Source organism: Chiloscyllium punctatum, chromosome 4 (genome assembly GCF_047496795.1).
Source record: "Chiloscyllium punctatum isolate Juve2018m chromosome 4, sChiPun1.3, whole genome shotgun sequence".
NCBI lineage: Eukaryota > Metazoa > Chordata > Chondrichthyes > Orectolobiformes > Hemiscylliidae > Chiloscyllium > Chiloscyllium punctatum.
In genome coordinates, this window is record NC_092742.1 from 133,008,554 (window position 1) to 133,035,658 (window position 27,105).

Sequence of the window (27,105 nt, forward strand, 5' to 3'; positions counted from 1 at the left end):
AATGGCTTAAGAGGGGCGTTCGTTTTCCTGGCAAGATAGACTAAATACCTGCCTGGCTTATCACCATGTTCAAACAGCCTTTGTTTACCAAAAGTAAGTACCTTCCTGACTGTCTGTGTGAGCGTGGAATTCACTGTAGACTGAAGCATTGTGAGGGTCTATCACAGTATGCACTCTTGGCTGGCCTCAGCTCTGCCTCAAACCAGCGTTCCTGCTCCCCCTTCTGCGACATCCTCAGGATTAATTAATCCCTCGGCAGAAGCCTTAGCAATTTCCCATCGAATGGATGGTTTACTGGTTAAATCTGAATTAATGGCTAAGAAAGATCTGAATTCATTGCAGTGGGTGGCACGGTGGCACAGTGGTTAGCACGGTTGCCTCACAGCACCAGAGACCTCAGTTCAATTCCTGCCTTAGGTGACAGTTTGTGTGGAGTTTACAAATTACCCCTGTGTCTGCGTGGGTTTTCTCCGGGTGCTCCGGTTTCCTCCCACAGTCAAAACATGTGCAGGTTAGGTGAATTGGCCATGCTAAATTGCCTGTAGTGTTAGGTGAAGGGTTAAATGTCAGCTAATGGGTCTGTGTGGGTTGCTCTTCGGCGGATCGGTGTGGACCTGTTGGGCCGAAGGGCCTGTTTCTACACTGTAAGTAATCTAATCTAAATACTCAATTAACTAACTATTCTTAATACGAAAGAGATTGTTTCGCTAGTGTCTCGAAGCTGTTATATTGCCCTTAATCTTAATCAATAAGTATACTGCTTCATGGTCAGAAATGGTAATATTCCTAATTGTGCAGGATGCCACCGAATCTAAGATTATTGCAGGAATGGGGAAGATAACAACCCTTGTGTGGCATTTATGCCGGTTAAAGAATAAAATAAAATCCTTTCTTGTGATGTGGTTCTGCCTCCAGATATCCACCAGCTCTCTTTCTGCACAAATTCACTAATTGCTTACAAAAACGAGGGTATTGGGGCACCTTAGGACATTCTGTCCACCGTGGGGTCCATAAGACAGTTGAAATCTTCTACAATAATGTGCCACGATGCAAGATAACTGAATTTGGAAATGCATCTACCAGGATTTTAAGAGGGTGCGCCGGGGGTGGTGGGGGTTGGGGGTGGGGGGGGGGGTGGGGGGGGTATGGTGGTGGGGAGGGGGTGCAATAAACATTCGAAATACTGTATTTTTTACCATAGTTCAAGGCTTTGGGGATTATGAGCCTCCCGTGAGTATCAAATACAATCTAGCAGGTTAAATGGAAGATTCTTTTTATCCATTATGGCTTCTCCCCAACTCGTAATATTAAAATAGGAGAAATAAACCCGATCAAACGCGACCTGCTGGAAAGTCAAATGTTCTTTGTCATCAAGGTGCATCTCCTGCAATAGGACAACATCCACCCTCTCTTTTTAAGACTAGAAAGTAAATTTCTCCTCTTTTCTGGCTAATGGCTCCCCTTAATGCTCCAGCTAGACCATGTAAGCACATCATTACCCAGAACCCACTGTAGCAACATTTGAACTCGAGAGACAAAGAACTCGAATTACTGATCATTAATAAACAAAGTCTCATAGAGCTTAAAAACTACACAAACTAAGACTACTACAACTGCCAAATCTCAAATCTTTCAAAAACTAAGCATTTTAAGTAAATGGCTGTGATGGAGTGGGTTAGGGAACCACTTTGCCCGTGCTGTGATGCAGAGCCCAACAAAGCAGACCTTCCAGACCTTGAATTTCCCATTAACATTTTATCGATATTATCATTTCATTTTGCATTATATTCCTGGATGTGCTGGAGCAGTGTGATTTTTTTACCACTGTCAGCATTTCCCCAACACTGCACATTCCTGCCATTCCTCGATAATCCTTGACTCCGTTATTCCTAATGAACCTTCTGTCTGTGCCTCAAACATATTCAATATCTCTGCCTCCAATGCTCTGCGGGGAAGAGAGTTACAAATACTCTCACCACTGAGAAAACAAAAATTAACTTCATTTGTGTATGAGATTATTTTTGTCTCCTTACCTGAGAAAGGATATCATTAAATTGAAAGCAGTTCATAGATATTTCACTTCATGTATTCCAGGGATGATGGTCTTATATTATGAAGGCTTTAACAGGTTACTCTTGGAATGAGAGGTGATCTTATTGAAACATACAAAACCTAGAGGAGAGTGATCAGATAGATACCCACTGGATGTTTGTATAGTAAAACTTCTTGTTGTTTTTATAGAATCTCGACATTGTGGAAGCAGGACATTCCGTCCATCAAGTCCACATTGACCCTCGTAACAGTATCGCCCCCCCTGGACCTGCCCCCCTACTCTATCCATGTAACCCTGCATTTCCCATGACTAACCTATCTAACCCACACATCCCTGGGCGCTATAGGCAATTTAGCATAGCCAATCCGCTCTAAGCTGGATATCTTTGACATTGGGAGGAAACTGGAACACTGGGAGGAAACCCACACAGACGTGGGGAGAATGTTCAAAATCCACATCGACGGTTACCCAAGGTTGGAATTGAACGCAGCTACTTGGTGATGGGAGGTAGCAGTGCTAGCCACAGATCCACCATGCACATCCTTTAGTTATATTAGTTACTTGTGGCTGACTAAAGGGAAATCTTCCTGACTTGTTCCTGTCACTGAACCTGACTCAGTCTGAGAACTTTATCATCCGCCATATCACCAACCTGGTTACAGTTAAAATTATGTGTCAGCAGTGGAGGAATGGGGCGAGAAAAGGAAACCATGATACCCTCCAACGTCCATCAGAGAAGGAATTAGGAGAAATACACAAAGTAGGATGTCAGTCAAGTGGGAATTCTCTTACCCAGAAGTTTGGGATGGCTAGATCTTTAAATTATATCTAAGCTGGCTTTGTCTGATTTTCCATGGACAGGTTAATCAGAGATAATGGTACATGGAAAGAAACGTGCAGCTGGGATCACAATGAGAGGAGCCATGACCTTATTTACTGGTGGACGAGTGTCAAAGGGCCGAATGGCCCACTTGTGTCCCTCAGCCCTATGTTCTGATGTTCCATTCAGCCCTCGGACATGCTAAACAGGGGCAGAACGAGGCCACTCCGATGGTTAGGTGGAGTCTTGGAAATTTACTTGGAAAATTCAGACTGGATCAGGAAGTGACCACCACCCCCACCCCCAATCTCTGTTTCCAGGCTTCCCCTCTTTGTAACTTCTGCTCCAGATGTGGGTCATGTTACAGACCCAGATACGCTGGGAATACATCTACATACCCTACCTAGTGTTAAAACAACAAATCATCTGCCCTCTCTGAATGCAACATTGTACAACACGATTTCCAGCAAAATACCCCGTTACTTTCCAAAAGCATAACATGTGAAATGAATAAATAGGAACAGGAGTAGGTCAATCGTCCCCTCAAGCTAACCCTGTCATTTCACATGAACATGGCTGATCTACTCCAGGGCTCAACTCCACTTTCTTGCCGAATCCTTGTATCCCTCCACACCTCTCTGGGTTAGGGAATTCCAGACATTCACTACCTTCGGACAAAAGACATTACTCTGCATCTCAGATTGAAATCGATGTTCCTTATTCGGTATCTATGTCCTCGAGTTCAAGACTTTGCCCAACAATGTAAACAACTTCTCAACATTTACCTTCTCCAACCCCTTCTGTGTCTTGCATATTTCAGCAGTATCACTCCTCATTCATTTATCCCCAATGAATTATCGCCTCACCATCTTAGAAATTCTCAATAACACAACCCTTTCTTCCCAGGAAACCGCCGAATGTACCAACCAAGTTCCTTGCTGCATCATCATGCTGATTTTATGTTTCATACCCAGGAAGACTCCAATCCCGTTGTACCGTTCCTTTTGTGGAAGTCCTCTCCATTAAATAACAGCCAGACTTTTGATTCTCAGTGTCATCCTCAAACTCGGATGTATATTGCACTCAACTCCCTCCTTCAGGCTGTCGGCATAGATTGCAAATAACTGATGCCATCAGACTGATATTTGTGGTACTCCAGCAGATACACCTTTATCATAAAGATCCATTAATCCTGACTCTCCGATTTCTGTGCTAAACAATCATTATCCTACGTTAATACAGTATCCGACATCCTGGAGCTTCTGTTTTGTGTAAGAACTTTTGTTTTGTAATACCTCGTGGAAAATCTCTGGAAGGCCTTGTGTCCACCTTTATCAAGTCCACTTGTTACATTTACAGGCATCTCCATAAATACTTTGCATGATTTTACAGGGCAAAATATCATTTCCCTTTCACAAAACCACTCTGACTCTGCGAGAAGCTTTTCTAAATGTCCATGCTGGGCAGATCTTCCTAACTCTACTAGTCCCATCTGCTTTCATTTGGTCCATATGCCTCTAAATGTTTCCCATTCATATGTTTGTCCAAATGCGTTTTACATGTTGTAGCTGTCCTTGCATCTCCCACTGTTCCTCTGGAAGCGTATTCCATACCCACACCGCCCTCTGTGTAAAAACGCTGACCCTTCATCCCTTTTAAATCTACCCTCTTTCACCATAAACCTATTCCCTCTATGTTTGGATTCCCCTATCCTGTGGAAAAGACCTTGGCTATTCAACCTATCCATACCTCTCATGATTTTATATGTTTCTATAATGTCACCCCTCAACATCCTACACTCCATCTGATACTAACTTCAAGAACAATTGTTTAAAGATAAGCACTGCAAAATTAAACATTATTAAAAATGACAGGTAACCAACACTCAGCCCAAACGTCATACTGTGATTTGTTTTTCTCCATGTTACAATACTAAGGCAGCATGAAATGCTTACGAGTGCCAATAAGAAGTCAAGCACCTGAATTCCTTTGTCTAAAGGGGTAATGATCACGACAGTGAAAACGTATCTGTGGCCATATCTATATATGACCACATGGTCAACATTCTCCCTCCTGGCCTCCGTATGACTTTGTCTGGTTGTGTCTTCTTTATCTTGCATTCAATAAAGAGAACCCCTTTCCCCCAGTAACCCTTAATTCCGACCCGTTATACAGAATCTTCTCATTTCCCACTGCTAAAAGTCCATTTATCTTTTGCCACACCCTCTTTTTCCTGCCACCCATCCTCCACTTTTGGCAAGGGTTTAAAATACCATTTTGCAATTGTATTCAGTTTTGAAGAATTGTCACACTGGACTGGAAACGCTAACTTTGTTTCGCTTTCTCTGCAGATGTTGACAGACCTGCTGAGTTTCTCCAGAAATGAATCGGCACAGAACAATTTTTCAATTAAACAATTTCCAACGACATATTGTCAAAGATGCCCAAACATCCTGTCCAACATGGAGTGCCATACACTGGGAACTGAACAGTAACGCATGGTGACAAGTTCGTCGACTCTGAAACTGCATAAGGCTGGCATCACTGATACTGCAGAGCTCAGAATCATGGTCAGGGAGAAAAACAGAAGGGAACACATTCACTTCAAATACAGAAGATGGCATTATTGAAAGGAAAAGATTAAGATTAGTACCTTAAATGGATGTTGGTTATGTAACAAATTGGAGGCGTCATACAAGGAAAAACCTCCAGCAGAATGAGAATATGAAAATAGAAGTATTTCCGCATCAGAAACCAGAGTAGGTCACTGAATGCAGGGCTGATGGGTGAATGGGTCTTGGTGTGAACTGGGGCCAGTCAGTAGTATTGAATTGTAGATATTGCAGCTAAAACTGGGTTATCATCTGATGCTGTAGATTTCAATGACAATCTGTAACTTTTCCCCCAGAATAGTCCATCCGTCTACTGTTTCGATCAAGCCGATCCATGGGTCAGTGACAAGTGTGAGTGAACATGGTCGGGTCGGAATCACGTGCACCGAAACCTGACGACAGCCCATTAAAGCTACCGCACTTGACTGGTTACACTATGAACAGCAGGACTAACATCTGATACAGACAGAGAGATGAGCCCAAGACTAACATATCAGATCTAAGCTCTGTCGTCCTGTCAAATCCATGGATAAAAGTCGATGAACCATTAAACAACTTACTGGAGGAGAGGACTCCACAAATATCCCCATCCTAAATGATAGAACAGCCCTGTGCATCCATGTAGACGATGCAGTATCTGCACCATCCTCAGCCAGAAGTGTTGAGTCGATTACCCACCTCACCCTCACTATGATGCCCTCAGAATCACAGATGCCCGTCTTCAACCAATTCAATTCAATTCACTGCACGTGACATGAAGAAACAGCTGGTCACTGTAGATACGACAAAGGCATTTGGCCCTGACACCATTCCTGCAATAGGACTGAGAACTTTTGCTACACAACAAGCCGTGTACCTGAGGAAGCTGTTTCATTCCAGCTCCAACTCTAACATCTCCCTGGCAATGTGGGTCATTAGCAACTGCAGTCCTCACTTTCTCCTAATGTGGGTCATTACTCAACTATGTCCCATCCCCTAAGAAGGGAATAATTACAATCGGACCAATTACCACGCCCTCAGTCCCGTCACGATCGTCAAATTGGTTGGGGTTATTTTTGACAGAGCTGTCAAACAGCACAGAAATAATCGGTTCACTGTAGTTTTACGATAGGCCCCCATGTGGAGATGGTGCTGTTGTGGAATTGTCATTGGATTGCTAATCCAGACCAAGATAATTCTCTGGCAACTGGTGCAAGTTAAAAACAATTAATAAAATATCGAGATCTAATACCTGGTGTCAGTAATAGTGATCATTTGTTCAATGTCGATTATAGACGACGATCTCCTTCCCCAGTATACGTTCAGGAAGTGAATCTCCCGTGCTTTCCTGGTCTGACGTAAAAGTGACTCCAGAAGCACAGACATGTTATAAACTCTTCAATGGTCTCTGAAACGGCCAAGCAAGGCAGTCAATTGTATCAAACTGCTCCGAGGTCTTAAAGCATAAACCCAGAGAGAACACCCGGCACCAGCCTCGTTATCAGAAAAGGGAACGGGAAACACAATCCTGTCGACCCTGCAGAAACCTCCTTCCTAACAGCTGAGAGTTTGTTACAACATTTACAGAGCTTTCCCACACACTGCACAGAAGCATCGGGAAAGGAATATATCATACAACTCATTTCCCTATTCTAGTTAATGTCTGAACATCTCCTCAAAGCAGTTTTCCCCATACAATATACATATCCCTTAATATGTTTAAACGTTGTGAAACAAAAAATGAGAACTGCTGTTCAGCCCACCAGTTTTGTGGCTCCATTCTATGTACAGGCTGTTCACCGATAACGCGTGTTGAGTAAATACAATTTGGCTGCAATGCAATTAATGAATCTTTTTCTATAAGGTGAACTCGTGTTCACTATGATGCGATTCCTTGCCAGACACCAGCTGAACAGCAAACCTTGCCTCAAGATCCCTCTGTCTACAAAAGGTACAATCAATGTGTTCAGCTAAAACAGGAATGCAATCCGCTCTGCAGGCCTTGAAATTGAGCCTGAAACTGGGAATTGTAGTTTATATTTAGAAACAACTTTATTTTAAACTGTGGCGAGAATCTTAGGGAGAACTGGAATTCCCCATCGGCATCACGTGGTAAGTCAGCCCCCGCGCGCTTTCTGGTGAAGATTGTGGTGAAAGGTAACGTGCTCGAGTGAGTGACTGTCGTGTGAAAGAGTTACATATACAGCACTGTTCCATTACAACATGTAATTTAAAGATTTATTTAAATTGTCCAAGTGTGTGTTAGACCAAATTTAATTTTTGGCTTTTACTGATATTTTTCGGGGTTCGGCACTTACCCTCTTTTATCCATAGACCCCATTATTAATATTGCACGATTTTCTACAACACAGTGTTGCAAAGTAACACAGTTACTGAGTTATTAGAGAACAACTTGGAATGATAGCTGATTTTCTATCTTCACACAATACTCCTGCTCTCTCCCTATCCCTTTAGTTTCCAGAAAGCCTTATTTATATTCAGGCCCTTGACTTCCACAGCCTGATCTGGGAGAGAGTATCCCTGGTTCGCCAGTCTCTGAGTGCAGGCATTTATTCTCATCTCAATGCAAAGTGGCCTGTCTGTTCCTAATATTGTGGCCCCTTGTTTTAGACGTCCCAGCCAGGGGAATTACCATCCCTGCTTTTCATCTGTCTCGCCCTGTCAGAGTGTTAGATATTTCACTGAGATTTCCACTCATTTTCCTAAAGCCCATGGAATACTGGTCCAGTCGCTACAAACTCTGGTCCCACAACAAGTCCGTCATCCCAGCGATCAGTCTGGTCATCCTTTACTGCTCTCCCTCAATGTCAGGTTTGTCCTCTGTTAGGAAAACAGACCAACAATGCACACAATACTGCACAATGTTCGAGATGGGGTCTCACCAAGGCCCTGTACAGCTGAATAAGATACACTTACTCCTGTACTCAAATCCCCCTGAAATGAAATTGAATACAGCATTTATCTTCATACCCGCTTTCTGCTCCTGCGATATTGCTTTCAGTGACTGGTCTACAGGGAGATCCAGATTCCTTTCAAAGTTACAGTTCTCCACTTGCTGGGCCTATATACAATAGTCAGCGTGCCAATGCCATTCCCAGTATTGAATTCTGGCTTCAGAACTCACTGCCCTACATGGACTTGGAGGGCTATGCAGAAATGAACAAAAATGCAGCTTAAGTTCATTCATAGAGCAACATTTTTCAACCACTCCTTTTTCAAATGAGGGGCAGCCATTCTATTGTTCCCATCAAAGTACACAACATTTCATCTCCTTCATTACTCTCCACCTGCCACGTATTTGCCCAGTTACTCCACTTGTCTCAATCACCTTGGAACTTTTTTACATCCTCCTCATCCACTCACAAGCTGTCATCGTTTCGTGCTGTCAGCAGACTTGGGAATATTACAGTTGCGCTGCATACCCAAGATATGATGTGTATTGGGAATAGCTTGAGCCCAAGCCACGATCCTTTCTATATCCTCCCAGCATTTCATTTTAAAAAAATCATTGTTTAATTCCTACTCACTGTTTCCTGCCAGCTCTCTAAATCTATGACCATATATTAGCCTGAGTTCCACAGGATTCGAATTTGCAGAATAGGCTCGGGCTTTGAGATTCCATTCGTATGGCATTGATACCTTCTACATAATTCTACTAAACGCCTCTTTCTCAAATATGGTTTCCATTTCATAAATCTCTGTTGACTTTGTCTATGCCCATTAATTTCAGTCGAATACTTTCTCGAAACTGTTTAGCTGCTAATTTCATTCCATCCCTTTTTCTCACCAGAATAAAGTTCCCTCGTATTACTAGGAAGTTTTCTTTTTTGTTTTATTTTCTTCTGTGAAGGCATAACTGATGTATTTGCTCCATCGTTCTGCTATTTTCCTGTCCTCAATTATCTGGTATCAGATGGTAAGAAATCTGCACCTTTTTGCACTTAATTTTGCCCTTGACATATTTTCAGAAAATATTTCAAGTTCTCTCTTATCACCTGTGCTAAGATATCCTTCAGAAACCCATCAATTCCTACCTTAAGCTACTCAATGATTGACCTTCCACAGCCATACAATCACAGAAGCAAAGTCTCTGTACTACCAGACATACAGCACGGTCTACATTAGGGCCACTTTCCGACACAAGACCTTAGCCGTGAATCTTAAATTATTTGAAGTGCACAGCCGTGTCGTTTCTAATGGGTTGAGGTTACCATGACAACTTCACTCTCAAGAAGTGCATTCCAGACCCCAACACCCTCTGGTTGAAAAAGAATTCTCAAATCTTCACTAAACCGCAAACCCTTCACTTTAAAAGTGGGGCTCTTTGACTAAAAGCAACAGCTGCTGTCTATCCACACTGTCCATGTACCTCGTAATCCTATTCTTCTGAATCACGGACGTCTCAGCCTTCTCTCCTCCAAATTAAACAACCTGAGCTTATCCAGTCTCTCTCCATAGCTGATATGCTTCATCCCAGGCAACATCCTGGTGAATAATCTCTGTACCCACTCCAGTACAATCACATACTTCCTGTAATATTGTTCCCAGAACTACAAACAGAATTCCATCTTGCCCTCATCAAAGTTCTGCATAGTTCTTATAATCTATGCCTAGATGAATAAAGGCTATGTTTATATTCCCCTATCCTTTCCCAAATTGTGTATTAACCTGTTCAATCACATTCAGCGATATGTGGAGAAGCACCCTCTGAGCTTCCTAGTGTGCTGCCATTCACTGAGTATTCCCCTGTCTGGTTCCTTCTCCCAAAGTGCATCATCTCATAGTTATCAGAGTTACATTCCATCTGCCATTGATCCACCCATCACTCATTCCATCAGTATCTACCTGTAACATAAGGCCATCCTCCTCACTGCCAATCACCCGGCCAATCTTTGTATCAAACACAAACTTATTTGTTACATACCCCACCCCTCATCCATTTTCACAGCTGCATCATTTATGAATACCACAAATAATAAGGTTAAAAATCTCTCATCAGTTACATCACGTGGCTGTGCACATTGATGAAGAAGCAGTGTTTCGAGAGCTTGTGCTGCTGGATAGATCTGTTAGACTATAGTCTGGTGTTATGCTATTTTTACATTTGTCCACCCCAGCCCAACACTAGCACTTCCGAATCACAAATAATAAGGGACCCAGCACTGATGCCTGTGGTACACCATTGGACACTGGCTTCCAGTCACACAAACAGCCTTCTACACTCCCCTCTTTATCCTACGACTAAAGTTGATTTAGATGCAACTTGGCAAGTCACGAATGAGGCCTACCTATTTACTGGTTATTCTGTTCCGCTTGACACACTTATAGATTGCCTGGGGATTCTCCATAATCTTGCCCTGCCTTGCCCCTGTGTTAGTCAGTCCCTTCCACGTGCAGAATTTCCTCCTTATTTCAGTCTTCAATGGTCTGTCCTTATCCTGCCATTATTTGCCTTGAATGTGAATTAGACAGCCTGATAAACATCTGTTAATTTCCAACTTGTCGTATGTTTTGTGAGTTTTATAAAATTGACAGTGACCCAACTCTCATTCTTTGAAACTCAAGAGAACACAGGCGGAGTTTCCTAATCACGCAATCTCGCTATCTGAGGGATTTATCTGGATAATGTCCATTACACTTCCTCTGTGGTCAGTATATTCTTTCTTAGATTTGGTCACCAAAACTGTTCTCAATATTCCAGGTACAGTCTCACCAACACTCTATGAAACTGCTTCAACATGTCTTTACATCTATATTCTGACACCCTTAAAGGAAGGCAAATCAAACTTTAAGTTTCCATTTACATATATTCCTCCAAATACCCTTCGCATCATTGCATTTTTTAACTCACTGTGTGAGTTCTTATAGAAAGCCTTCTGATAATCTAAAATATGCCAATTCTCCTGGATCCCCATTATCTATGCTGTAAGAATCAACTTCAAACAATTCCAAAGTTTGTTAAGTATGATGTCCCTTTCAGAAATGCATACTGAGTCTCTCCAATATTGCTGTTAATGTCTAAGTATCCAATATCACATCCAATATAATAGATTCCAACAGTTTCCCGACAAATGTAGAGTTAATTTGTCAGCAGTTCTCCACACTATCTCTTCTTCCCCTACCATTCATCTATCGTGCTTGGATCATGTTTTTTAATGTACATTTATCTACAACAGCTTCCAGACTCTGCAGAATGTACAGGAAAATAGAACACAGTCATCGACAATGCAATTAATACTTCTATTTGTGATTTATTTCTGAAGTACATCTGGTTTGTCAAGCTTAGCAATGCTCAATCCAGCTGCATGTTTAATATTGCCTTGTTACTGATATGAATTGACTTTATGTCTTTACTTCCACAAGTCTTATACGATCACTTCGTATTTCTGGGTGATTTTCTGGATCTTACTCCATTAAGACAGATGTATAGTAACTGGTCATTTGCTTTGCCATTTACCTGTTATCAACCATAAACTCGTCTCTCCCGATTGCAAATTTCCACATTTGACTATGTTTTTCATTCCTTTGAACTATAGATCGTAGATTTTTGCAGTCTTTGTGTTCCTGTTTGTTTGCATGCATGTTCGCTTTTTGATTTCCTAATCAGTTTCATGACCCTCCTTTTCTTTATTGCAATTTTCTGAGAATTCTCAGGATTCCACAAAGTCTGGAATTCTTCAGACGTCACTTCCTATGATTAATATTTTCTTTAATTTGTTAATTTAATCATCATTAAGTCAGTTTCTCACTCTTTGGTGCTTTCACCTGAAATACGTAGACCTATCAGTATTTCTATAAACCTCCTGGTCCTGACCCGATATATTCAGGAACACTGCAGGAGGACAGAAAAGTAATCGCGGGGGCCTTGGTTGGTACTTTTGTATCACCGGTAGCCAACGGGTGAGGTCCCGGAGGACTGGAGGGTAGCGAATGTTGTGCCCTAATTCAAGAAGAGCTACAAAGAAAAACCTGGTACCTATAGACCAGTAAACCTGACATCTCTAGTAGGTAAGTTTCTTGATAAGGTTCTGAGAGTGTGAGACTGAGAGGGGATCTTATAGAAGTGTATAAGATCATGGGAAGCATGGATACAGTGAATGCACTCTGTATTTCTTTCCCCAGGGTTGAGCAACCATGGACCAGAGGGCATTAATTTAAGATCCGAGGGGAAAGAGTAAAAGGGAACCTGAGGGGCAATTTCTTTTACACACAGGGTGATATGAACATGGAATGAGCTGCCAGCAGAAGTGTTTGAGACGGGTACATTCACAAAATTTAAAATGCATTTGGACAAATACACGGATAGGAAAGAATAAGAAGGATACGGGGCAAGGGCAGGGAAATGGGGTTAATGTGAATGGACATTTCGTCCGGAATGTACCAGTTTGGGCTGAAGGGCCTGTCTCCGTGCTGTCGGACTGTATGACTCTCAAAATCATTGCTTGTCCCATTGAATGTTATATTGTACTTCCCCAATTCACTGGAGCGTAATTAACCCTCTAGTTTCCGGGCTTGCATGATGTGTGACCAGAATGTTCGAACATTCGATATTGTATTCAGACGCCGTGTAAAAATGCAACATATTGATGTCACTATTCCTCCAAAGCTGCTTCAGAGCAAGGTACTTAATTAGTCCTCCTGACCACACAACACCAAATCTGAAATAACCTGCTCTCTAGTTTGGTTCACAACATACTGTTCAACCGACCTGATACACACTTATGGAAGTTATTCTTCACAGTATTGGTAGTCACTTAGTTAATGCAGTTTCGGTGCAACTTGAGACAATCCAGTATTACTGCAGCACCCATGATTATTTGCTACTCATTCACAGGATGAGGGTGTCGCTGGATAACCAGTATTTATTGCCCATGCCAGAGGGCAGTTAAGAGTCAGCTGCGTTGTCTTGAGTCTGGAGTCACATGCAGGCCACACCAAGTAAGGACAGCAGTATCCTTCCCTCAAGAACATCTGTGAACCAGATGAGATTTTCCAACAATCGAAAATGGATTCCTGGTCATCATAAACCCTTGATTCCAGATACATATTGAATTAAAATTCCACCATCAACCATAACAAGATTTGAAATCATGTCCCCAGAACATTACCTGGGTCTCTGGGTTAAGAGCCCAGCGATAATATCACTCTGTCATTGCTTTCCCTTGCATAAACTTACACACCTAATTTCCAGAACATATGATGCAAAGTATTTGCGTGATAGATTTGGGTTTGATATATAACACACTAATGTTTGCTTCACCTTGCTATTTGTAAGATCCACAAAAAATGATTCTTTTGGATGTGATGGAAAAGGTCTGTGGCGTTATTAGCGGTAGACTTGGACAAGACGTTCAGGGAGACTCACCTCATTGCTGAGATGATCTGAAGAATTGGTCAGCAATACAGGACAAGCATCAATATTCTTTCCCCCAATTTTGCCAGGATAAGTGTCACCATATTCTTCTGCTCCCTCGCACTCACTGTATATCTGCTATAACACCTACCCCCGAACAAGGCTCACACTCTATCTCCAAATAAGGCTCAAGCACGACCTCACTCACTGTTGAATTCAGCACCTTCCCTCCCCGACTTTCTCTGTCACTGACACAATAGCCGCTCACACGAATACCACTGCATGGATACAACACTGTGGTCAGACTGCCTCCGGACATCTCACCCTTCCCCCTTCCACTACACCAGCACTAATAGTAGGGGTACCCACTCCCACCCTCACTCCATCCCTCCTCTTCACCAATTCCAGGAGAAACAGCCTGGAATAGGACATAAAGGGCCAAGCCGGGTGTTAGAATGACTGATATCTGTTCCCTCACCCACTACCTCGACATGTGGGGAGCATCCTGGAAAGAGCCAGGACACCTTGTGTGGAGATTGTGAAACATCGACATCCCACCAACCAAGTAAGCAGCAATGTTCAGGAAAGAGCGATTCTCAATTTAAACTTGCTGGCAGTTCCAAACTCATCTCTCTCACTTTTCAGGCTGAGTTGAAAGCATTAATGAAAGACTAAAAATAAAAATAATGTTTATTCTCTTCAGTTAAAATGTTAAAAAGAACAAAAGTAAACGGAATATGTTCATTATGAAAAATCTAAAATATGACGTTCATTCAAACTTATGGGCATTCCCTCACAAAAACTCGACATCATTTCTCTCACCAAAACTTCTTACGAGTGTTTGTATTCTTGCGTCTGCTTCTTTAATTTCAACGGAATATCGTGCCCTGCTATCAGATGCTCATAGTAAATGTCCCTTCCTCTCTGAACTTTTCGTAAACTGTCAATATATTTCCAAATAACTGGATGTTCCACATCAAGTTCGCATTGTCATCTCCTGTGGGCAGCTTCTGCATTATTGTTTGTTTTGTCCTCATTGTTTAAAGTCCTTTCATGTAAATTCCACATTCCAACTGGAAAAAGCGGTGGACGCCAGCCATTTCCTCTGCGTAATCTTCTACCCACATAGTTATCCTCGAACCGGTTCAGCAGCGGTTGCAGTTCATCTAGAAGTGCATCAGTCAAATGTTCAATAGCTTCATGAATGTTTTCAATCTGAATAAATGCAAGACCATTTATCATTTTAGCTTTGAAATAAAACTTTGAGTCAATGTTACACTTACTCAAGTGTCTATTTAACATTTTTACTAAAAGGAATAAACATTATTTTAATTTTTATTGCTTAGATTAATGCTTTTTAATAAGCCTGAAAAGGAATAAATATTAGCTGCGCTGAAATAGTTCTGCGTCTATAAGGGTCTGCGGCAAAATGGGCTGCACCAAACAGACCCCACCAAACAGAATGAAGTATTCCGTAAATTATACAGCACAGGGAGATGCCCTATAACGATTCCAGGCTGTTATGCAGAAGCAGGGGCGCCCTGGGTAGCTGTCAGGAAATGCAGAGTAGAGATCATTACTCATGTTGTGTTTGGAAAGCTGTAACGAGTGGAGTTCTTCAGGGATCTGTATGAGGTCATCAACAAATTACAATCTATTCTAATGAACTGGATGAAGGAGATGGAGCTCAGTTTGATCATGCTCCAAGATAGTCATTCAATAAGATGTCAAATGGAGACAGAGCGTCTGCAATTCGTTACAGACAGGGGATCGCAGAGCGTCTTCAATGGAATACAGACAGAGGGACGGCAGAGAATCTGCAATGGGATACAGACAGGGGGGAGGGCAGAGATTCTGCAATGAGATGCAGACAGCGGAGGGCAGAGCAACGGCAGTGCGTCTACAATGGGATACAGACAGGGGGAGGGCAGAGCGTTTGCAATGGGAGACAGACTGGGGGAAGGCAGAGCGTCTGCAATGGGAGACAGACTGGGGGAGGGATGCACCTCTGCAATGGGCTGCAGATAGGGGAAGGGAAGCGCGTCTGCAACGGGATACTGATGGGTGATGGCAGAGCGTCTACAATGGGATACTGATGGGTGAGGGCAGAGAATCTGCTATTGGATACAAACGGGGAGGCAGAGCATCTGCAATGTGATACTGACGGGGGAGAGCAGTGCTTTTGCAATGGGATACTGACAGGAGGAGGGCAGAACGTCTGCAATGGGACACAGACGGGGGAGGGCACAGCATCTGCGATAGGAGACAGACAGGGGTCGGGCAGAGGGTCTGCAATGGGACGCAGTCAGAGAGAGGACAGATCATCTGCAATGGGATACAGAGGAAGGAGGGCAGAATGTCTGCAATGGGATATGGACGGGGGAGGGCAGAGCATCTGCAGTGGGATAAAGACAGTGGAGGGAAGACTGTCTGCAGTGGGATACAGATAGGGGAGGGCAAAGCGTCTACACTGGGATACAGACAGGGGAAGGGCAGAGCATCTGAAAGGGAGACAGACTGGGGAAGGGATGCACGCCTGCAATGGGATACAGGCAGGGGGAGGGAAGAGTGTCTGCAATGCGATACTGATGGGTGAGGGCAGAGTGTCTGCAATGGGATACAGACAGGGGAAGGCAAAGCGATGGCAATGGGATACAGACAGTGGAGGACAGAGCGAGGGCAATGCATCTACAATGGGATACAGACAGAGGAAGGGCAACGCGTCTGCAATGGGATACTGATGGGTGAGGGCAGTGCATCTGCAATGGGATACAGACTGGGAGACAGAGCATCGGCAATGGGATACTGACGGAGGAGGGCAGATTGTCTGCAATGGGACACAGACAGTGGGAGTGCAGAACGTCTGCAATGGGACACAGATTGGGGGAGGGCACAGCAACAAGCAATGGCAAACAGACAGAGGTTGGCTGTGCGCAATGCTTCAGCAGAAAGAAAACAGTACAATATATATGATGGAAATTTTCTGTTTTGGGGAAAGGACGAAACAGCAGAAATTTATTTAAATCAATGAGAATGCCGAACTCAGTGTTACAGAGGGAGCTGTGTGACTTAGTACATGAATCACATCAAATTAACCTGAAGATATAGCAAGTGATTTGGAAGGTAAATGTCGTGATTCTGTTTCATGCAAGGGATGTTGGGTATGATCTTAGCGATGTTTTCTGCATCAGTACAGGGCATTGCTGAGATTACATCTGGTGTATTATGTGTAGTTATAACTGTCTAAATTTAAAACAAAAAAAAATAAAATTGTTTTCGAAATGTCTCAAAGATATTTCTCTTTACGCATTACGTTATGAAGAATTAACAGTTCGGCCTGAGAATGAGGGATGTTTTATTGACCATATAAGATCTTGAGAAGAGTGCAGTTGGCGAATACTGGATGAATATTTCTTCTTGTGTAAGATAATTAAACTGGGGAAATTCTTTCAGACTAAGTCAGTTTCAAAGGAAAGGTCACTGGACAGAAAAATTGAACTGTGAATTCTCTTCCTGCATGCTGACAGACAAGCTGAGCATTTACAGCATATACTGCATATGTTTAAGAATATTCATTTTAACACAGATATTGTGAAGACATGAAACGCTTATTTTTACATTATGCAAGCACATATTAAAAGATCTTCAAAACAATTACAACCATTTATTGTGAATGAATTGATTCTGCAATAACGCACTGACCTGGAGTCAAGAATGTAATGGAGTCATATAGTTCAGACAATGTTCAAGAAGAGCTTACGGAGTACAGTGTGGTACTGATAACGTTGCTGATTTAACTTACAGATGGAAAATATAGCCTATCTGTGGAGAAACATTCTATTGCTCCCTTTCTGTTTCCCTATCGCTCGTCACAGCAAAATGTGGAGTGAAAAAACGCCCAGTCGTCTTTTCCAGTTATGGAGGATTCTCTATTAGAATCTCCCCATTACCTGAAGCAAAACAGTTCAGCCGAATTCAACTGTTTCATGAAGAAATCCCATTGTCAGAAGGCTGTGCAAGCAGAATAACAACAGAAGTAATTATCTGACTCGATAGTGAAGGGAACAGATTGGAGATTCTATGGCTGCAAATGGGAATCTGGAATGGTGTGTAGCCTCCCACATGCCAGGTCCAGGATGTCTCAGAACGGCTGCAGAACGTTCTCACCGGGGAGGGGGGGGGGGGGGAGCGGGAAGCAGCCAGAAGTCATTGTGCACATTGGTACAAAGGACAGAGTGACACAGGTAGAAATAGTGATGACATCCTGCAGAATGATTGTCAAGAGCCAGGGAAAAGGTGAAAAGACAGGACCTTGACAGTGGTAATACCCAGTTTATTTCCAGTGCTCCGTGCTACTGAAGGTAAAAACAGGAGGATATGGCAGATGAAGGAGTGGCTAAAGAATTGGTGCAGGGGGCAGAGATTTTTGGATTACTGGTATCTTTTGTGGGGCAAGGTGACGTGTTCAGGAAGGAAGGGTTGTACCTGAACTGGAAGGGGACCAATATCCTGGCAGGCAGGTTTGCAACTGCTGCAAAGGAGGATTTCAACTAGATTGGCTGGGGTTGGGGAGTGGTGGGATCCTCAACAGCAAGGAAGCAATTGCGAGGTTGGAAGGAGATACAGTAATCAGAAACAGTAAAATGAAAAGATTGGTCAGGCTAGACAATGAAAGGGAGCAAGTAAGGCCTGTTGGATTAAATTGCAACTGTTTCAATGCAAGATTGCTGACAGGTAAGGCCGATGAACTCAGGGCATGGATTGGTGCGTGGGACTGGGATATTATAGCCATTACTGAAACATGGCGAAGGGAGGGACAGCACCAGCAGCTTAATGTACCAGGGTACAGGTGTTTTATGCGGGACAGAGATGGTGGAAAGAGGGGACGGGGAGTTTCATTTTTGATTAAGGCGAGTATCACAGCAGTAATCAGAGATAAAATAACTGATGGATCATCCAGTGAGGATTTGTCTGGGGAGCTAATAAATAAGAAGGGAATGGTGATCGTATTTGGATTGTACTATAGGCCTCCAAATAATAAACAAGGAATTAGGGGAACAAAAATATGTAGACAGACTGGGGAGACTTGCAGGGCCAATAGGATTGTATTACTAGGAGATTTTAATTTTCCGAACATAGACTGGGAATGACACAGAATTAAGGACTGAGATGGGGTGTATTTATTAAGTGTGTTCAGAATAGTTTCCTCAAGCAGTAAGTAGAGGGTGCAACTCGGGAATGGGCGAAGCGTGACCTACTCTAAGATCTAGGGCAGGACAGGTGACTGAGGTGACAGTGGGGGAGCACTCTGGGACCTGTGACCATAGTTCTATTAATTTTTAAATAGTTATGCAGAAGGACAAACTGCTCCACATGTTCAAGTTCAAACTTGGGGCAAGGCGAAGTTTGATGGAATTAGACAGGAGCTTGTAGGGGTTGGTTGGAGGAGTTTGTTTGCAGGCGAAGGGACCTCCTGCAAGTGGGAGGCCTTTAAAAGTGAAATGTCTACAGTATAATGGCTATATATTATTGTGAGGGTAAAAGGCAAGGTTGGTAGGTAGAGGGAACCTCGGATGTCAGGAGATATTGAGGCTTTGACCAGCAAAAAAGGAGGCGTGGCTCAGGTCCAGGCAGCTGGGGATCGATGGAATCCCTGGAGGTGTACAGTAGTTTACGGAAAAAGGAAATCAGGAGAGCGAAAAGGGGGCACAAGATAGCTTTGGCTGAGAAGATTAGGGTGATTCCAAAGAGGTACTTTAAGTATATTAAAGTAAAAAGGAATACCTACATGAGAATATGACCCCTCGAGTTCCAAAGTGGACATGCACGTCTAGAACTGTAAGAGATTTGCGAGATTCTCAATGAATATTTCTCCTCTGCCTTTACCGTGGAGAAAACCATGAAGACTAGGGAGGTTAACAAAGGTAGTAGCGTCATCTTGGGGTGAGTCAATATCACAGGAGAAGACGTGCTGGATGCATTAGAATGTATGAAGGTGGATAAATCTCCTGGTCCTAAACAGATGCATCCAAGAATACTGCAAGAGGCTACAGAAGAAACTACGGAGACCCTGGTTAATACTTTTGCATCATCGTTAGCTACAGTTTAGGCTCTAGAATATTGGAGATTAGCAAATGTTGTGCCATTATTCAAGAAGGGAAGCAAAGAAAAATCTGGGATCTATAGACCAGGAAACCGAACAACTGTGGTAGGTACGTTTTTTGAGAAGACTCTGAGGGATGAGATATGCATGCATTTTGAAAGATAAAGTTTGTTTAGAAATAGTTTTTTGACAGATTCCCGACAGTATGGGAACAGGCCATTTGGCCCAAAAAGATCACACCGACTCTCCAAACAGTAACCCACCCAGTCCCATTCCCCTGCCCTATATTTACCCCTGACGAATGCACATAACACTATGGGTAAATTAGCATGTCCAAGTCACATGACCTATGCATCTTTGGAATGTAGAAGGGAAATGGAGCACCCAGAGGAAACACACACAAATACAGTGAGAATGTGCAAACACCACACAGAGAGTCACCCGAAGCTGGAACCAAACCCGGATCCATAACACTATGAGGCAGCAGTACTAACTACGGAATCACCATGCGACCTTTACCTTTTTCAACACAGTTCAATGACACAGGTACAAAATCTATTCTGCCCTTCATCCATGATGCACGTTCCAATATTACATACCATGGGTAATTTATTCTCCACTGAAAATGCCATCTTATTATTGTTTACGAATTCGTATGTTATTATTACTTTTAATAATTATCATTAATAGATGTTTTTAGACTGGAAAGATTTGTGAGTGGGAGATCATGCCTCTCCAATTTGTTTGAGTTCATTGATGAAGTGACCAGAAATGTTGATGAGGGTCGGGCGGTATACGTAGTCTGTGTGGTTTTCACTGAGGCCTTTGACAATGTTACCATTGATAGGCTGTTCTGGAAGGTTGGAATCGCATGGGAGCTGCAAATTGTACACACAATTGGCTTCATGGTAGTAAGCAGAGAGTAATAGTGGAAGGATGCTCTCGGACTGGGGGCCTGTGACACATGAAGTGCCTCAGGGGTCGCTGCTGGGCCCGTTGCTGTTTGTTATCTGTGTCAATGATATACTTGCGAATGTACAAGGCATGATTAGGAAACTTGAGATGACACTAAAATAGGTGGTATCGTGGACAGTGAGGACATATATCAGAAATTGCAGCAGGACCTTGATCAAACTGGAGAAGTGGACCAAGGAATATTTTGGCATCGTTAGATCAAGATAGGAATTTCATGGTGATTGGTAGGATCTTAAGGAGTGTAGTTGAGCAGAGGGACCATGGAGTTTAGGTCCACCATTCTCTGAAAGTGGGGTCATAGTTAGACATGGTAGTGAAGAAGGCTTTTGCCACACTAGCAAGCATCGGTCAGGACATGGAGGAGAGCAGTTGGGAAGTTATGTTACAGTTATACAGGATGTTGGTGAGGCTGCACTTGTCGTGCTGTGTTCAGTTTTAGTCACATTGCGATCAGGAGGATGTTTTTAATTTGGAATGTGTGCAGACGGAATTTATAAAAATGTTGCCAGGTCCCAACAGTATGAATTGTAAGGAGAGGTTGGACAAGCGAGGGCTTTTTACTTTAGAGAATAGGAGACTGAGAGGGATCTTATAGAAGTTTACATGGATAGGATAGATCCAGCCTTTTTTTCCCGAGAGTTGGGGAATCGAGGAGAAGAGGGCATCAATTTAAGGTGAGAGGGGAAAGAATAAAAGGAAAACTGATGGAAACTGTTTTATGCAGAGAGTGGTACACAAAAGGAATGAGCTGCCAACGGACGTGGTTGCAGCATTTATATTAACGATATTTAAACGGCATTTGGGCAGTATCATGGACAGGAAAGGTCGAGAATGCTAAGGGCCAAGTGCTGGCAAATGAGGTTACTGTGGTTGGATATTTGGGTCAGCATGGACGAGTTTGGGCCAAAGGGCCTCTCTGCCTCTCTCCATACTGTTGGAAATGATGACTCTACAAAAAGAACAGCATTTGGGCCAAACTTTCATTTTTCCTTTGGTCATTAGTTGGAATCATATTTGGACAATGTTCTTTCAAGTTAACTTTGCAGATATTTCGCTTTTCAGTTTATTATCGACAATGTGTGTGTGTGTGTGTGTGTGTGTGTGTGTGTGTGTGTGTGTGTGTGTGTTTCTCAGCAAAATATCAATGTAAATATTTGCAATATCCTCTCGTCATTCCCCTTTCCATCATAGTTTGAGTACATTTGTTTTGGTCATAAACGTGTTGTTTCAGCAGATGAAAGAAATCTGCTTGACTTGTTCCTAACACTGACCCTGACACACTGTGAGAACTATATCATTGGCCATATCACCAACTTAGTTATATATTTGTTGTGGCCAGTGGAGGAGTGGGGCTAGAAAAGGGAGAAGTAAGCCAAAACAACACAGGGAATTATCGACTCAATCAGCCAACGTTAGCGCCGAGGCGTTCGTTGGAGAGGATTCTGAGGGATAGGATTTACATCTATTTTGAAAGACAAGGACTGATTAGGGATAGTCAATATGGATTTGAGTGATGCAAAACATGTCTAATAAATGTGATTGCGTATTATGAAGAGGTGACAAACAAGATTGAAGATGACACTGTGGTAGGTATTGTTTACACAGACTTCAGCAAGGCATTTAATAAGGTACTTCATCGTAGGCAGATTACTAAGATTAGGTTATATGTAATCTAGGAAAAACTAACCAATTGGATACAAAATTGGATTGAAGGTAATGGATCGTTTTCCAGACTGAAGACCTGTGGCCAGTGGTGTGCTAAAAGAATCAGTGGTAAGCTCATTGCTTTTCATCACGGATGTAAACAATTTTGATGTGATTATCGGAGGCATGGTTAGTAAGCTTACAGATAACATCACCAACGTGGTGCAGAGGACAGTGAAGAATATAACGGGATCCTTGACGATCAATGAGCCAAGGACTGGCAGATGGAGTTTAATTTAGATATTTGTGAGCTTTTGCATTTTGGTAAGCTAAAGCAGGGTAGTGCCCTTGGGATTGTTGCTGAACAAAGAGACCTACAGGTGAAGATTCATAGTTCCTTGAAAGTGTAGTTTAGGTCGGTAGAGTGGTGAGGAATGTAGTTGGCATGCTTGCCTTAATCGGTCCGAACATTGAGTATAGGAGTAGGGGTAGCGTGTTGTGCTTGTACAGGACGGAGGTGAGGCCACTTTAAGAATACTGCGTACATGTCAGTTGACTCTGCTAAAGGATGGATGTTGTGAAGCTTGAACGGGTTCAGAAAAGATTTAAAAGGATTTTCTGGAACCTGAGGGTTTAAGCTCCAGGGAGATGATGAACAGGTTGTGGCTTTTTTCCCCTGGACTGTCAGAGGCTGAATGGTGATATGACAGATGTTTAAAAAAGTCCTGAGGGGCATAGATAGTCTGAATGGGCAGAGGCGTACAGAACTAGACCGCATAGTGTGAAGGTGAAATGGCAAAGACTTAGAAGGGACCTGAGGCGAAACATTTTCATACAGAGGCTGGTGGGTGTACTGTCAGAGGAAGTGGTGAAAGCGGGTACAATTACACGTTTAAAATGTATCTGGAAAGGTACATAAATAGGAATGGTTAAGAGGGATGTGGGCCAAATGCTGACAAGTAGGACGAGATCTGATTAAGATGCCAGAATGGCGTGGACAATTTGGACAAAAGGAGATGTTTCAATGCTGTATGACTCTCTTATTCTCCCAACGCGATGAGGGAAAATTCTAAAAGGGCCATTCGAATGGGAATTCTCTTCCCCAGAAGTTTATGGTGCCTCTCTGATTACAAGTATTCACAGCTGAGTTAGTTAAAGATTTGACAGAGATGTGAGTCACGGATAATGGGACACAGGCAGGAAAATGAGGCTCAGACCACAATCTGATCAGCCACAATTTTAATGCCTGGTGGAGAAGGCTCAAATTCTCGAATGACCCACTCTTGTTCCTCAGTCCCGTGTTTCTGCGTTCCATTCAACCCTCAAACCGGCTTTCCAGGAGCTATTGGAGTCCACTAACTGTTATAGCATGGTGCACATAAACAGAGGAGACCATTTCGTCCCTCAAGACTGTCCCACACGGTTTGGGAGCTTTGGAAAATGTAACTGGAAGACACAGGCTAGATATAAAAGATGTCCCTCATCTCTCTTTACATGGCTTCCCCTCCCTGTAGCTTGTGCTTCATTTGTTGATCATGTTGTAGACCCAGATTCACTGTGAATACAGCCCCAAAGGCTCACCCAGCGATGCCTCACAAAATCCGTTGGTCTCCCTGATTGCAATATTCCACAAAAGACCTTCCAGGAAAATAACACCAACTAACTTTCCAATCACAGAATGGGAGAACATCAGAAGCAGGAGAAGGTCATTCACACCCTAAGCCTGACTTGCCCTTCACTAAGATCAAGGCTGACCTGCTCCAAGTCTCAAATATTCCTCAATGTCCAAGTCTTCTTGAGCACTTCCATAGAACACAGAACAAAGAACAGTACTGATTTGGAGATGTCGCTGTTGGACTGGGGTGTACAAAGTTAAAAAGCACAAAGCACCAGGTTATAGTCCAACAGATTTAATTGGAAGCACACTAGTTTTCCTTCATCAGGTGATAGTGGGGGGCTCAATCCTAACACAGAATTTATGTCAGAAATTTGCAGTGAGATGAAACTGAAATTATACTTTGGAAAATTGATTGCTAAGCCTTTCATCTGTTAGAATACCATGATACCATGATATGTAAACCACAAAAACCTTTTTTTAAAGTTGCATTCTCAGGTTAGCTGCTATCAATGGTGATAGCTCGACAATATGGTGAAGGTGTTGCCCCCTGTGCTCTCTGTCTAGGCCATGATGTTTAGTTTGATTCTAATCTAAAAAGTGAGATAACGCAGTTTTACATGAATTCATGCAGTATTTGAGCTCAGAGTTCTACATGAATGCATGCAGTTAGGACCTTCAGCCCTCGACGTTGTGCTGTTTATCCTACTCTAAGATCAGACTAACCTACATGTTTCCGTTCACTTTGTTCCATGTGCCGATCCAAGAGTCCCTTAAGTTTCCCTCACGTATTTGCCTCTACTACAACCGCTGGCAGTGCATTCGACACACCCACCACTCTCTGTGTAAAAACTCTATCGCTGATATCTCCCCTAAACCTTCCTCCAATTGCATTAAAATTATGCCACTTAATCAAAGACATTTCTGCCCTGGGAAAATGCTTCTGGCTATTCACTTTCTATGCCCCTCATCATCTTGTACACCTCCAGTGAGAAAAGCCCTCGCTCCCTCATGGTTTCTTCAGATGACCTGCCCTCGGGTCCAGGCAGCATCCTGATAAATCTCCTCCTGGTCAATCGCACTTAATGAGAATTAACTAAGACCTCTACACTTTTTGGAGTTATTCATGGCACAAGGGAAGATAATTATCATTGGTTGGCATCAATCATCTCAGTCGTGGGACACATCTGCAGGAGAACCTCAGCGTAGCTTCCTCAGACCAGGCATCTCCAGTTTGTCATCATAGAATCCCGACAGTGTGGAAGGAGGCTATTCAGCCCACTGAGTCCAAACTGAGCAGATTAGATTCCCTACAGTGTGGAAACAGGCACTTCGGCCCAACCAGTCCATACCGACCGTCCAAAGAGTAACCCAACCAGACACATTTCCCTCTGACTAATGCGCCTAACATATTGGACAACTTAGCATGGAAAATTGACCCGTCCTGAACATCTTCGAACAGTGGGAGGAAACCGGAGTACCCGGAGGAAACTCATGCAGACAAGTGGGGAATGTGCAAACTCCAGACAGTTGCCCAAGGCTGGAATCGAACCTGGGACCCTGGCGCTGTGAATCAGCAGTGTAAGCTACTAAGCCACCGTGCCAGCAGAAGAGGGGGCATTCCCTGAAGTTTACAAATTTTCAGGACAAGTTGTCCATCTTCAGCTCTTGAAACAATCTGTGACCATGTGCAGCAAGATTTGGATAACATTCAAGATCGTGCTGTTAAAGTCTGGGTAACATTTATGTAACAGCACAGTACATTTCCACAGTAAGAGGAGGAGTTTATTCAGCACCTCAATCTGGTTTCACAAGAATGTGAAGAAGCCATTCATCCCATCCCATCAAAACTACTGGACAAGAAGAAGGATAGACCATTCATCCCCTCCTGCCTGTTGCACAGGAAGACAGGGAGTCTGTTCTCTCCCACATGTGACGTACATGGGAACAGACAGAACCATTTCACACCCGGAGTCACTTACAAAGGAACAGGAAGAGGTTAATCAGCTTGTCAAGCCACTTACGCAGGAACAGGAAAGTGTCAGAGATGCTCCAACATCACAAACAAATGGAGCAGGGGCTACACAAACAGAATGCTCCAAATTGATCCACATGGCTTAATTACTCATGGTACATACGTGTTACTTTAACATGGTTTTCTGGCAGTCGGAATGAAGCCAACATTTTTTAGCCATTCTCCAAGTTACCTTCCATCTCCAAGAAGGCAGACCCATGGTCTCTGTGGTCAGAAACCGGTGGGGAATAACTAACTGTTTCAGAATGATGGTATTTTGGCTGGGGACAGGATTATGTACAAAGTGACATTCAATGCAGTGTCACACAGTAACTGTGCATTAAAGTGTTCAGAGTTCATTCAGAGCCTGTACCTCTCTGTCAATCGACATGGCGGCTCTGCAGATGCACATAAACTGTCGTGAATCAGACATCAAATGAAAAACATGAAATTTTCACCCTATTCAGCTGTTTGGGACATAATGAGTTTCTGTCCATATCCATCACGCTTCAACTTCTTATTCTCTCACAGCGCTACAGATTAAACACAGTTACTGCACCCTCTCCTCATGGTGACATCATGCCAGTGTTTAGTCTGGTCAAAATACTTTCCACTCTCTCAGTGACAAAGGGATCATTGTTTATAAAGCAGACTAAATCTTTACAAAATGCATCAATAACTCTCTCAAAAAACACGATCAGTTGGAAAGATATTATAACTTTGGTGCTTCGATCATTTGCATGAAGAACCACATATCATTTACTTCCTGCCCCCGTATGAATTCTGTCAGTGACTTATGACCAAGGACATCCAGGTCCTTTTCAACAAAAGCACTCGCCAACCTCTCTACCATGTCACTGCCCAGCGTGGGGAAACTTGCAGCTCAGAGAGAGATGGCGGGGAATCAGTTTTAATA